The sequence below is a fragment of the Apis cerana genome, linkage group LG8 (assembly GCF_029169275.1).
Source record: "Apis cerana isolate GH-2021 linkage group LG8, AcerK_1.0, whole genome shotgun sequence".
In the NCBI taxonomy this organism is placed as follows: Eukaryota; Metazoa; Arthropoda; class Insecta; order Hymenoptera; family Apidae; genus Apis; species Apis cerana.
The window spans coordinates 10,160,802-10,173,097 of NC_083859.1; the positions used below are offsets into that span (position 1 = coordinate 10,160,802).

At 38.1% G+C, this 12,296-nt stretch overlaps 1 protein-coding gene across 8 annotated transcripts in view; it reads left to right on the plus strand.

Moving 5' to 3' along the window:
* Positions 1 to 12,296, plus strand: part of LOC108002596 (uncharacterized) — a 352,190-nt gene that overhangs the window by 79,372 nt on the left and 260,522 nt on the right. The gene's annotated exons all lie outside the window — the stretch shown is intronic.

Here is a 12,296-nt window from a genome sequence, read left to right on the forward strand (position 1 = left end):
AATGTTGAAAATAATATTTCTATTCCCACGACTATCAAACTCTGAAGATTGTCGTTCGACTCGCTCATCACGGTATAATTTGAGATGAAAAAATCTAGCCATCCGACATTGTATTATTCTACACCTCATAAGATTATACGATAAAGATCATAAGATAAAGAGCTTAGGCATCTATTCATGAAGCCTATTTTCGAATCGCCACATCAAACGGTGCCTGAAAGTCATCAAAGGGTTAATATAGATCCCTTCATCTCCAAAAATATATAATTCCACGGGAAAATCGGCAAGATCGAAACAGATTTGTGATTTCAATAGAAAAAGAATATGTAGTATAAGTCTACAAGATGAAGATCAAGCGCAATACAGTATTTTTTCTTCTTCCCCTTTTGCTTCCCCCAAAAATATACAATTCTACAGGAAAATCGGCAAGATCGTAACAGATTTGTGATTTCAATAGAAAGAGAATATACGGCGTAAGTGTACAAGATGAAGATCAAGCGCAGTACACTATTTTTTCTTCTTCCCTCTTCTCCTTCCCCAAAAATATACAATTCCACGGGAAAATCGGCAAGATCGAAACAGATTTGTGATTTCAATAGAAAGAGAATATACAGTATAAGTGTACAAGATGAAGATCAAGCGCACAGTATTTTTTCTACTTCCCCAAAAAATATACAATTCCACGGGAAAATCGGCAAGATCGAAACAGATTTTAATAGAAAGAGAATATACGGCGTAAGTGTACAAGATGAAGATCAAGCGCACAGTATTTTTCTACTTCTCAAAAAATATACAATTCCACGGGAAAATCGGCAAGATCGAAACAGATTTTAATAGAAAGAGAATATACGGCGTAAGTGTACAAGATGAAGATCAAGCGCAGTACACTATTTTTTCTTCTTCCCTCTTCTCCTTCCCCAAAAATATACAATTCCACGGGAAAATCGGCAAGATCGAAACAGATTTGTGATTTCAATAGAAAGAGAATATACAGTATAAGTCTACAAGATGAAGATCAAGCGCACTGTATTTTTTCTAATTTCTCAAAAAATATACAATTCTACAGGAAAATCGGCAAGATCGAAACAGATTTATGATTTCAATAGAAAGAGAATATGCGGCGTAAGTGTACAAGATGAAGATCAAGCGCATTACAGTATTTTTTCTTCTTCCCCCTCCCCACCCCGATCGTAATCGAATCAAATTTCCGGGCGAAATTCGCGTATCGATTCCCACGTTCCCGTTTAATCGTCGTGTTCTAACGTCGAACGAGGCGGTTTCCGGCCTCGTAACGAGATTCGAATCGTTTGTGTATCGCTGCGCCCGGCTAGTTAGGAAAGGGAGGGGGAGGGAGGAAGAGTTGCAGTCGGCCAATACCGCCAGCCACCGTGCTAATGTATTTTTAATACGTTTCCCCGGCGATTAATCAGACGGCAGCACGCTCGCCCGTGTGTTTTTAATGTTCGACGCAAATACCGGTGGTGGCCAAGCCCCACCCCTTTCGTTGAAAATTTAAATAAGCCGCGTCAGCGTACGTACGCGACCGGACGTAAAGAAAATTGGCGGAGGAGGAGGAAAGAATCGCGAAAGCGTGTTAAAAACCATGTTCCCCTCCCCTCCCCATGTTCTTCCTTTTCTTCCTTCCCCCCTTTCTTTTTTTCCTCCTTCCCCCTTTTCCTTCACGAGTTGCACATCCAGCACTTTGCCTTGGCCGCTCATAATTCATAACCGTCCCTCCCCCCCTCTCTTTCTCTGGTCAGATCTCCAAGGTGGAAACACGAAATTGTAGCGTTTGGGTAAGGGGGAAATTATCTATGATCGTAGTTTGGAATAAATTGCGCTATGTGTATCGCACTTGAATTGTTCGAGGAGGAGGAGGAGGAGGTTTATTAAACGAATTTTGGGGGGGAATGATTAGGATTAGGATTATTTGAGTTTAATGCGCTGGAAATGGTTCACCGTGTTATTACACGCGGTGGGAACTTGAAGTTTGTTCCAAGTTAACTTTTTGAAAGGAATCGTTGAGACGAGTTTAAATAATATAATGGACTCGTTCGATCCAAACTATCGATCTTATTCGTTATCGCGTACGGTCCTTGACGTAGCTTAAATGTCAATTTATTAATAATTCCTTTGAGAATAGATAGAGTGTTGATAGAGGTTGGTTATGAATAACTTTTACAATTTTTTTTCTTTATTCGTTTAAGTTTATGTATCAAGCGATCGTTTATTCTATTGTACCTTACTTTAAAAAAGATGAATCTAAATCTTTCATCCGTCTAGTATGGTAAGAGGGATCGTAAAAATGTTTCTTAATCCTCGTTCTTTTATATCACGATGTTGTTATATAGAGACAAGGTCAATACAGAGATATAAATTTATAAAAGTATTGCGATCAATTTCGTTTCATTGGAAGGAAAATTATTCGTGAAAATGGTTTATTTATTATTTCTACAGTTTGCGATCGAAAGAAACACCCTTTGAAATTAAATCATTAATATCTCGTGTCACGAACTACAGAAGAGTTGGAACGATCAAATTTTCAAAAATCTTCCTTCAATGTATCCCTAATAATAGTTTTATATAAAATCTCTAAAATGTCTGCAAAATGTAAAAGGATTGTATTTTGATTACTTTCAACCTCAACTGTTTATTGCATTTTTCTATTATTCTTTACTTTTTTTATAACTAACATTCTAACCAAATATAATAAGATTATGTCCTCCCTGAATAAAATTAAAGAATTTCCCTATATTTTCTATTGTAATTTTCAACGATCAAAGAAATATAATAATATACAAGATGGAAATATTTACATAAAATTCGTACACTACCAAGAACAACATCGTTGGAATAATAAAACTGAAAATCAATTGCGAGTGATTCTATAATTCAATATCAGAGATGTATATATATATATATATTTTCACTGTAAACACAAATACAACTTGACCCAGAGAAGCATCCACCCTATACAACAATCTTACTCATCTTCCTCCTACATACAATTACACATATTCCCCTACGATTCTACGAGGACGACATTTACGACGAAAACATTCGTCGGATACGCGCGAAACTTTTTCTCCTGATCCAAATTCGAATAACTTTGTCCGAATGAAAAATGAAACCTGACCCAGTTGCCTGGATCGCCCTGTACAACATCTTTCCGCTCGCTTTTGCGTCGCCGCATCCGCTGGTGTACAAAAAAAAAAAAAGAAAAGAGAAGAAAAAGAATCCAGTCCAGTCCGCGTGAAACAATAATTCGCCGTACGGGTAGGGGTTGGTTTTTACGCAGCCGGACGAGGAGGCCATTTAACCGCGCTCTGTAACCGGTGGCTTTAATCTGCGCTGACGGGGTGCGGCTCATTAGATGCGATTAGTCTGCAACCAGACACGCTCCTTTATGTCCACACGTACATGCTTACGCAGGTACACGTAGACGCGCGAATAACCAGCGCAAACTGCGCCTCTGTCCCCCATCAGGATTCAACCGACGTGCCCCCTCCTCCTCCTCCTCCTCCTCCACCCCCGTTGCACGCGAGATCTTGTGTATTTGCCCGCCTGTAAATCTATAGACGTGGCCGTCGAGTGTCTCATCGTGTATCTGTGTAGTAGGAGAGTAGCGTGTGTACGTAATCCACGTGGAGAGACGGTATCGTGGTGTTGGCGAGGGGGTCGAGCGTGTATTGGATGGGCGAGAGGCGGTCGTCTTGCACGGGCAAAGTCAGCAGGTTCGACGACAATGAGGATGCGCTTTTAATAAATCGCCACCACCTTCCGCTATCCACGATTTCCGGGGGTACCCGCCTGCTCATCTCCCTCCCGTGCGAGGAATCCCGCGCGTGGAGGTGACGTTTAATGGCCGGGGATTAATGGGGTGCAGGTGCGCCGCGGGGGCGCCACCGACTGCGAATTGCCGGGGACTTTTAGGTGATGAAGCTCTTGTTTGGGCAAGCGATTAATGGCCGCGTACGCTGCTGCTTTCCTGCGGAGGGAGATGAGAATATCCGATTTTCAGGCAAGGCTCGAGATTGAGGGGTGAGAGGGGGAGGGGGTGAGGGAAATTTGGAATTCGAAGAATTTGACGAAAGAAGCGTTTTAGCGGATGGTATCGGTGCTTGGTTAACCGGTTCCTTACTCTTTTCGCGTTTTGTTCCTGTTTAACGACAATTAAAATTTGAAATTTAAAAAATTGGAAATTGAAAATTCGATCTTGTGGGATTTTGTAACGTTGTTTTTGTTTGGAATAATTCATAGAATGTTGATTAGCTAATTTTTTATTCTTTCGCGTCTTGTCCCGTTTGACGACGTTTGATCTGATAAAATAACTTCGTGCACAATTGAAAAATAGAAACGTTTTATTAATTTTTGCGAAAGAAGTGGAAACGGGATGCTATTTAGCAAATTTCTTATTCTCTTATGTTTCACTCCGTTTGACGGCGTTTGAGACGATGAAATAATTTGAAATTGAAAAATTGAAAAATTTTTGCGGTATTTTAGAAAACTGCGAGATACCGTCATCTTTGTTTCGAATAGTTCACAGATTACTATTTATCTAATTTCTTATTTTTTCGCATTTTGCTTCGTTTGACGATGTTTGGCGAATAACCTTGTGCGCAATTAAAATTTGGAATCGAAAAATTGAATCGATGTTTTTATGAATTTTTCGCGATACTTTGCGGTAAAAGAAAAAGTGGAAGATTTATAATCGATAAAAACGTCGCGGTTTCATTTTTGTTTCGAGTAGTCGATGCTACTTAGCTGGTTTCGTATTCTTTCGAGGCCGATGTTCACGGCAATTTGCATTTCATTAATGTCGCGCCTTCTCCGGTTTTAACGACGTTCGAGCTGGTAAAACAACCCCGTGCACAATTAAAAGTTGAGGCCGGCTGTATATTTGCATATGGTGTAAAAACTCGTTGTTACACTGGGGTGGCTCGCGTGTCTCACGAACGATCCAGGAAAGTATTTTCGAGTTTTAATACCATCGGTCCACGGAAATATTACTTTAACTAGTTTGTGGATACGTAAACACGTGTCGGTCAGTTGGACAGTTTTGCGACAGTTTTTCAAACGAACATATTTTATTCTTTCATTAAACGATTGCCATCTTGAATTAATATTACGTAGCAGGGAATTAAACGAGTCACAAATCGTATCAATAGGATGAGGAAATTAAAACTCGAAAAATACACCAGTAAGAAAATTGGAGCACAATTGTGTGAACGTTACAACGTTCCCTCCAAGATACCAATTTTCTTACTTCTTTCACTTGTACCCATCTATTAAGCACTTCTTACCTCGCATTTTACGAACAAGTACACACCATCGTTTCACTTTCCAGTGAAAACACATTTTATGTACGTGTAACACGTTTCAAACTTAAGAACACAGTCGGATAATAATGGATAACTCGAGAAGTCACGAATCAACCTCTAGCCTCTAGGATCATTTAGAAGGGATCGTGAAATTCGTGTTTGAGGACGATTAATCTTTCCAAACGGTGCATTCCTGATGTATGCTAGTTACGTGATTGTGAATCCACTCGAATCGCCGTGAAAAATTGTGTGCCGAGAAAAAGGGAAAACGGAGGCGTTTCTCCAGCTTCGAATTCGCGTTTTTCACAATCTTTCACGCGAACGCGACAATTCGCAAAAGAAGCGGAATACGGTGTGAATACGGTTGTATGCCGTGATTTTAATCTATTACCGAGACATTCCTTCTTTCTCAGATTAAAATGTTCACTTTATGATAAATTCGAAATATCTTGAAAGTCTTCTGGTTTTCCTTATCATATCCCTTAAGTGACCGCGTGAATAGATTTGATCCAGTTTGACAATTTTTGTACAGATGGTTTGCATATTTACACGAAAGTTTACTATACACTAAATATACTTACTCATTTACCTTTTCAATCATTATTGATAACGATTTTCAGATTAAAATATTCACTTTATGATAAATTCGAAATATCACGAAAGTCTTCTGATTTTCCTTATTGCGATTGTGTGGATAGATTTGATCCAATTTGACAACTTTTATATACGTTCAATCCAATTTTAATTATAGATGCATATAAATAGTTTACTACATAATAAATATACTGATTTCGATTTTAAATTAAAAATATCCATAGAATCAAATCTATTTGCTCTTACTCTCTACGAATTATTCTTGATCATGACCGCGAAATCTTTTTAAATCACGCAGGAAGCTAGATGAATTTTCCAAGCCAATTTCTAGAATTCGAACAATCGATAAATTCTCTCATTTCGTCAGGCTTCTTGTTATCCTTTCGTCCTCCCTTTTCCTCTTTCTTTCCCTGTTCCTCCGCCTCCTGTTTCTCGCCAACTTATCACCAAGAAAGGTTCATTATCTCGGGACAGATGACGAGTAAACGTTCCCCTTAATGAAATCTTCGCAGTGATTTTACAAGGGGAAGTTTCGCGGACTGAGAAGAGGCATGGAGGCTGACGAATACCAGCCTCAGCCTCTCCATCTTGAGACGCGCGTGTACCACGTACGTCACACATTCCTGGCCGACTGTTTTCGAGATTCCAGAGATCCAAAACGGTTCCAGATTAAACGAGGATACATTTTGAAGAACGTTTTAAACGGTGTTGTCCATTGCAGATCAAATCGAATCCGAAAGCCAAGAAATGAACCACGTCAATCGTTAATTTTCGTCGTCTTCGAGATACGTAATTAAATGATTATCGAAGATGGATATATTTTCGAAGGATCTAGATTCTAGATGTTAAGGTAAACACGAGGGCAAGGAAATATTTATAAAATTATATATTTTATCACAGCGACGTGCGATCTTCGTTTATCCAAAAACTACCCAAAGTATTTTTAAAAGGTACAATAATAGAAAGAAGAAATAATACAAGCATAAGTGGAATTTCATTTAATAAAATTCAAGTCGGTTTCAAGAGTACTTCTGTTATTAGTGAACGGAAACAGGTAAGAGATATTTCGGAACATTTAAAATTGTAAGCGTTATTCGGGCGAACGAGCTCAACCCGGACACTGCTGCCAGCGAGATATTTAAATAATTTATGTCGGTCAATTTCTCTCGCCGCGACCCTGGCCTGAATCTTTTATGCGAGTCGTTCCACGCGAGAATGCGATCGTTGCACGGGTTGAATTTTAAATAATGAAGTTCAGATTACATCCGCAAAGGGGGTTAAGTCCTTTAATAAACTGGAAGGAGAGTCCTAGTAGTCCGGCGTAATTCATCTCGCCAACTATCCTCGAGATTCTGGGCCTCGTATCCAGGGTGTCCAGGATCCTTTGTCCCGAGAAACAAGGAGAAAAGAAAAGGGAATCATCATTTTCGTTCGCCTTTGCTGAGGAAATAAATGTCTGTTTTTTACAAATCATCAAACAAAATGTGTTTTTATATATATTATATATATATGAAAGGTGCGATCTTGTATATTTATGCAGGATTGGATTCTCTTTTTCATCTACCCACATCTATATATCGTAGTTCATCTTTATTTCCTTCATTAAATACATTTTTCTTATGATATATTCTTCTATATTCTATATTTTGAATTCTATATATCTATATTCTAAAGTTTCTCAAGCAGTTAGAAGTCTACACTTTCAACAAATCACAAAGATCTCTTTGAACAAGGCAGTTATGGTCAGACAGCTATAAAGCAAAAACTGTTTTAATAAGAGAAAGTGGTAGGACAATATTCGTATAATTTATTCTATTTCCTTTATTAAATATATTCTTATTGTGTATTCTTTATTTTAATCGAATCATTTTACAACCTATTCCCTAATATGAGTAATTTATTCTTGCTGGTTGTTAACACTGTGACAATGCGATACTAGCGCCACGTAACCATTAACTATCAATCTATGTGATTCGACAAGTCTCGATTATTAATGATGCTAATTTTAATTTGCAAAGAAAATTTGGTCGTTCTCAAATAGCCTTACATCTTCAACTAATTACAAAGATTTCTTTGAACAAGGAAGCTAAAACTGTAATAAGAGAATTTATTCCTATTTCCTTTATTAAATATATTTTTGTATTCTTTATTTTAATCGAATTATTTCTAAATTTATTCCTTAATATGAGCATTTAGAATTTATTCTTGCGCCACGTAACCATTAACTATCAATTTATGTGATTCGACAACTATTAATGATTCTAATTTTCGCAAAATACACGCAAAGAAAATTTTCCAAGCAGCTAGAAATTTACATCTTCAACTAATTACAAAGATCCCTTTGAACAAGACAATTATGATCAGGCAGCCATAAAGCAAAAGCTGTTTTAATTAACAGAAAGTAGCAGAACAATATCCATATAACATAATTTATTCCTGTTTCCTTTATTAAATATATTCTCTGCATATTCTTTATTTTGATCGAATCATATTCTAATAAAACAAAATAATTTTCTTCCAAAAATTGACATCATAAAGAGTAACAACAAAATATTTATTAAAACAATTTAAGAATGATATTTGAAACTTCAAAATCAACAAATCCTTATTTTCATCGACACAACTGATACAACGAGAAAATTCTCTATAAAAATATAGCTCTATAAAACCTCGTTTCCAGAGGCCGTGACCTTGTCGAATACGTCAACAGTCGCAAAAGCCATGGGAAGTCGTGCCCCAAACATTGCCCCGTCGCGTGACGAACTCGAGCCTTGTTCCTGCAACATTTCACCCCTCTTAACGCCACCGATCTCACCCTCCCTCTCCCTCCCTCCCTCCTTTCTTCCTTCCTTCCGGCTCACCGATCAGAAACGATTCGATCGAGGATAAGGTTTGGGTCAGGTCAGGATCTACGAGACACGAGCCGAGGCGAGAAGTCGGATATATTTCGAATAATTCGAAAGTCGTTTGAATAGACGAACTTTTCTCTCCCCTCCTGAGAGAGGATCATAGCCGGTCGATCTTAATTTTCCATCCGCTCGAACGGGGTGTTAAACAGGGCGGGACTCATTGTGCCGGCGGAGGTTTAATTGAAGTAACTTGGTGTTTACGCAGCGATGTAATCCCTAGCTCCTCCTCCTCCTCCCCTCCTTCAGGCGTGATTTCGTTCGTCTTCTCCGCTACTTCGCTCCGCGGTGAATCCTTATGGTATCTCTCCATCCCTTTTTCTGACTATCTGTTGCTCCACAGTGGCGAGATTAGCGTTGGAGATTATCGCGAAGCGGCTTTCCACGTCTCGAAATCCTTACGTTCGTTGTTGAAGGTTGCGTTAATCTGGGTTTTCATTTCTGTTTTTATATAAACGGATTATATAAACGGGGGGAATATAACATATGTTTCACGTTTCGTGTCGATTGAACGATTCGATGTTTAAGGGATCGTTCGTTTGTCGTCTTCGATGATTCTATGATTCGTCGTTTCGATGCGTGAGCGAATAGTTTGAACACGTAGGAAGATGTTGTTGAAGGATTATCGAGGATCGAACAACTATTAAGTGATGGTTGTAATGAAAAAGGAGAGACTACTTTTAGGGACAGCAAGTATTTGTAGTGTGACGCTATATGTGTTTAGTTCCAAGACACGTGCATCGGATGATTCACCAAGAAAAATAATTTCTGCCACCGAATTGTATTAGTCTCTGGATTAGTCTCCAGTGTCTAATCCGATTCAATCGAACACGCGTAATACATGTTCTTTCTTTCTTTGGAAACATGTTCCATTACCTTCTTCTCTGTTGCATGAATTGTTATGAGCTGAAAAAAAAATATATACGATTGTCTACTTGATAAATGAGCGTGGTGAAATGAAATAAATAATAGCATCCTTCAACGTGTGTCCCTATTTTGTATCCATGCAGGAACACATCTTTGAATTTTAAGTCCAATTGGGAACGGAATGCAGTAGAGTTAAATCTAGTTCATATAAAAGAATTGCGTGAAGGGACAGTCATTCGATGGTGTAGGACGTTTGTTTAAACGGACTTATTCTGTATCTGTCTAGAAACAGACAAGCCTTGCTTCGAACAAGTTTCCAGAAACTATTATTCCCACTTATATTATAAATCAGACCTTGGAGAAATCCTTGGACGAACTTAATCAGACAAATGTTTCCACAGTTGGACTCGCACAATGTTTGAGAGGTTAATCACCCGATGCTAACGGGGTATCAAGAGGTCGAACACTGTCAATTCTGAGCAAATAGGAGAACACGGATAATATTTGTATTTGCCTCTGTTCAAATTCAAAGCGTTACCATGTTCTAAAATTAGATTCTTTTCTTAAACGAGTTCATATACAAAAAGAGTTTCAATCATTCAAGTTTTTAAATTGAATGAGAAACGCATAAAAAAGTATCTATCGCTTACTTTAAGTAACAAAGAATTCCTCTTAGATAATCTTTGTATTTGCCTTCGTTCAAATTCAAAATGTTACATCTAAAATTAAATTCTTCTTCTTCACATTAATTCTACAAGAAAAGTTTCAAGTTTTTAAACGAGAAACACATAAAAAAGTAAGCATAAGCGTCAATTTTTAGACACTTCAAAAGAAACATTAAAAACGTATTCTCAGATAATCTTTGTATTTGCCTTCGTTCAAATTCAAAATGTTACATCTAAAATTAAATTCTTCTTCTTAACATTAATTCTAGATTAATTCTAATCTACATCAATTCTACAAGAAAAGTTTCAAGTTTTTAAATGAGAAACACATAAAAAAGTAAGCATAAGCGTCAATTTTTAGACACTTCAAAAGAAACATTAAAAACGTATTCTCAGATAATCTTTGTATTTGCCTTCGTTCAAATTCAAAATGTTACATCTAAAATTAAATTCTTCTTCTTAACATTAATTCTACATTAATTCTAAACATCAATTCTACAAGAAAAGTTTCAAGTTTTTAAATGAAAAACGCATAAAAAAAGTAAACATAAGCATCAATTTTCGCAACAGCTCATATTTCAAAACAAACATTAAAAAGGTATTCAACTCCAAGTAAGAATTCGATAATCTCTTTTACCGCAAAAACAAAAAAATAATCGTCAATTTTCAGATATTTCAAAACAAAATATCAAAAAAGTATCCATCGCTTATTCTTAACTAACAATAAAGAATAACTAACTGAAATCAAACGGATTGCTAATCAACCTCGCTCGTACAGGCAATCGATCATACATACAGAATCGTTTTCACCATCGTGAAAGCATCTCGAAAGAAAGGCTTAATCGATTCGTTAATTGATTCGCATAAACACGGGGGGTGGGGCAAGTGGAAAGAAAGAAGCGGGAGGAAGAGAGGGAGAGGGAGGCACGGTGCGTCAAGGGCACTCGTCGGGGCAATTACTCGCTACTAATGAGCAACGTTGGCGGGGGCGCAATCGATAGCACGTCAAACAAGTCCAACTCCACCGACATAAGCGGAAGTTAAGTCGAACGAATGGAGATAGATAGAGAGAGAAAGAGAGAGAGAGTGTGTGAGAAGGCGTGGGTTAGACAGACGAAGAAACGGGAAGTAAGAGAAAGAGAGAGAGAGAGGAGGGGAAAACAAATGAACCGAATCTTCCCCGCCACCGTTGTCCGCTTTCATCCGCTCTGATTCCAGCTGGCATTAAACTGCACACGGGGAAATCTGATCCCCCGAAGGGCCAAGATTTAGATTGTCGCGTTGCCTCCGAATCCCGTGCAGAGGCAACCAGCTCGAGACAAGGGTATTAGACAAGTTGTTTGATGATCCGGCAAATTCGGACGACGATATCCCTTTTGTAATTTGACCTCTCTCGCTACCGGCCAGCTTCTGCCTCGACTCTTTCTCGCGCTTTCTTTCTTGTTTCTGCTCCTGTTTCTTTCGAGAAAGAGTTGGGATTGATTCTCTTCCTCGTCGATCTTTCTTCAATCGTTGAAAATTGTGTCCAGATTGTTTCGATGGTTTGGATTTAGATCTCCTTTTAGGTTAGGTTGACGAAAGAATATGAAATTAGGAGAGAATTCGCTGAATTTGGCATCATCCATCTTTTCGTAATTAATTGTATTCATTGTAGATCAGGATTATTGATGTATTTGCGGAGGATTTAGAGGTTAATTCGTAATTCGAAAGTTGTACAAGAATATTCGATGTTTATTCGAGTTATAATCGATTGAGATTTTTCTACCTCGACTCTTTCTCGCGCTTTCTTTCTTGTTTCTGCTCCTGTTTCTTTCGAGAAAGAGTTGGGATCGTTCGTTCCCTAAAAAAAAGAAGGAAGGGAGGGATTGATTCTCTTCCTCGTCGATCTTTCTTCAATCGTTGAAAATTGTGTCCAGATTGTTTCGATGGTTTGGATTTAGATC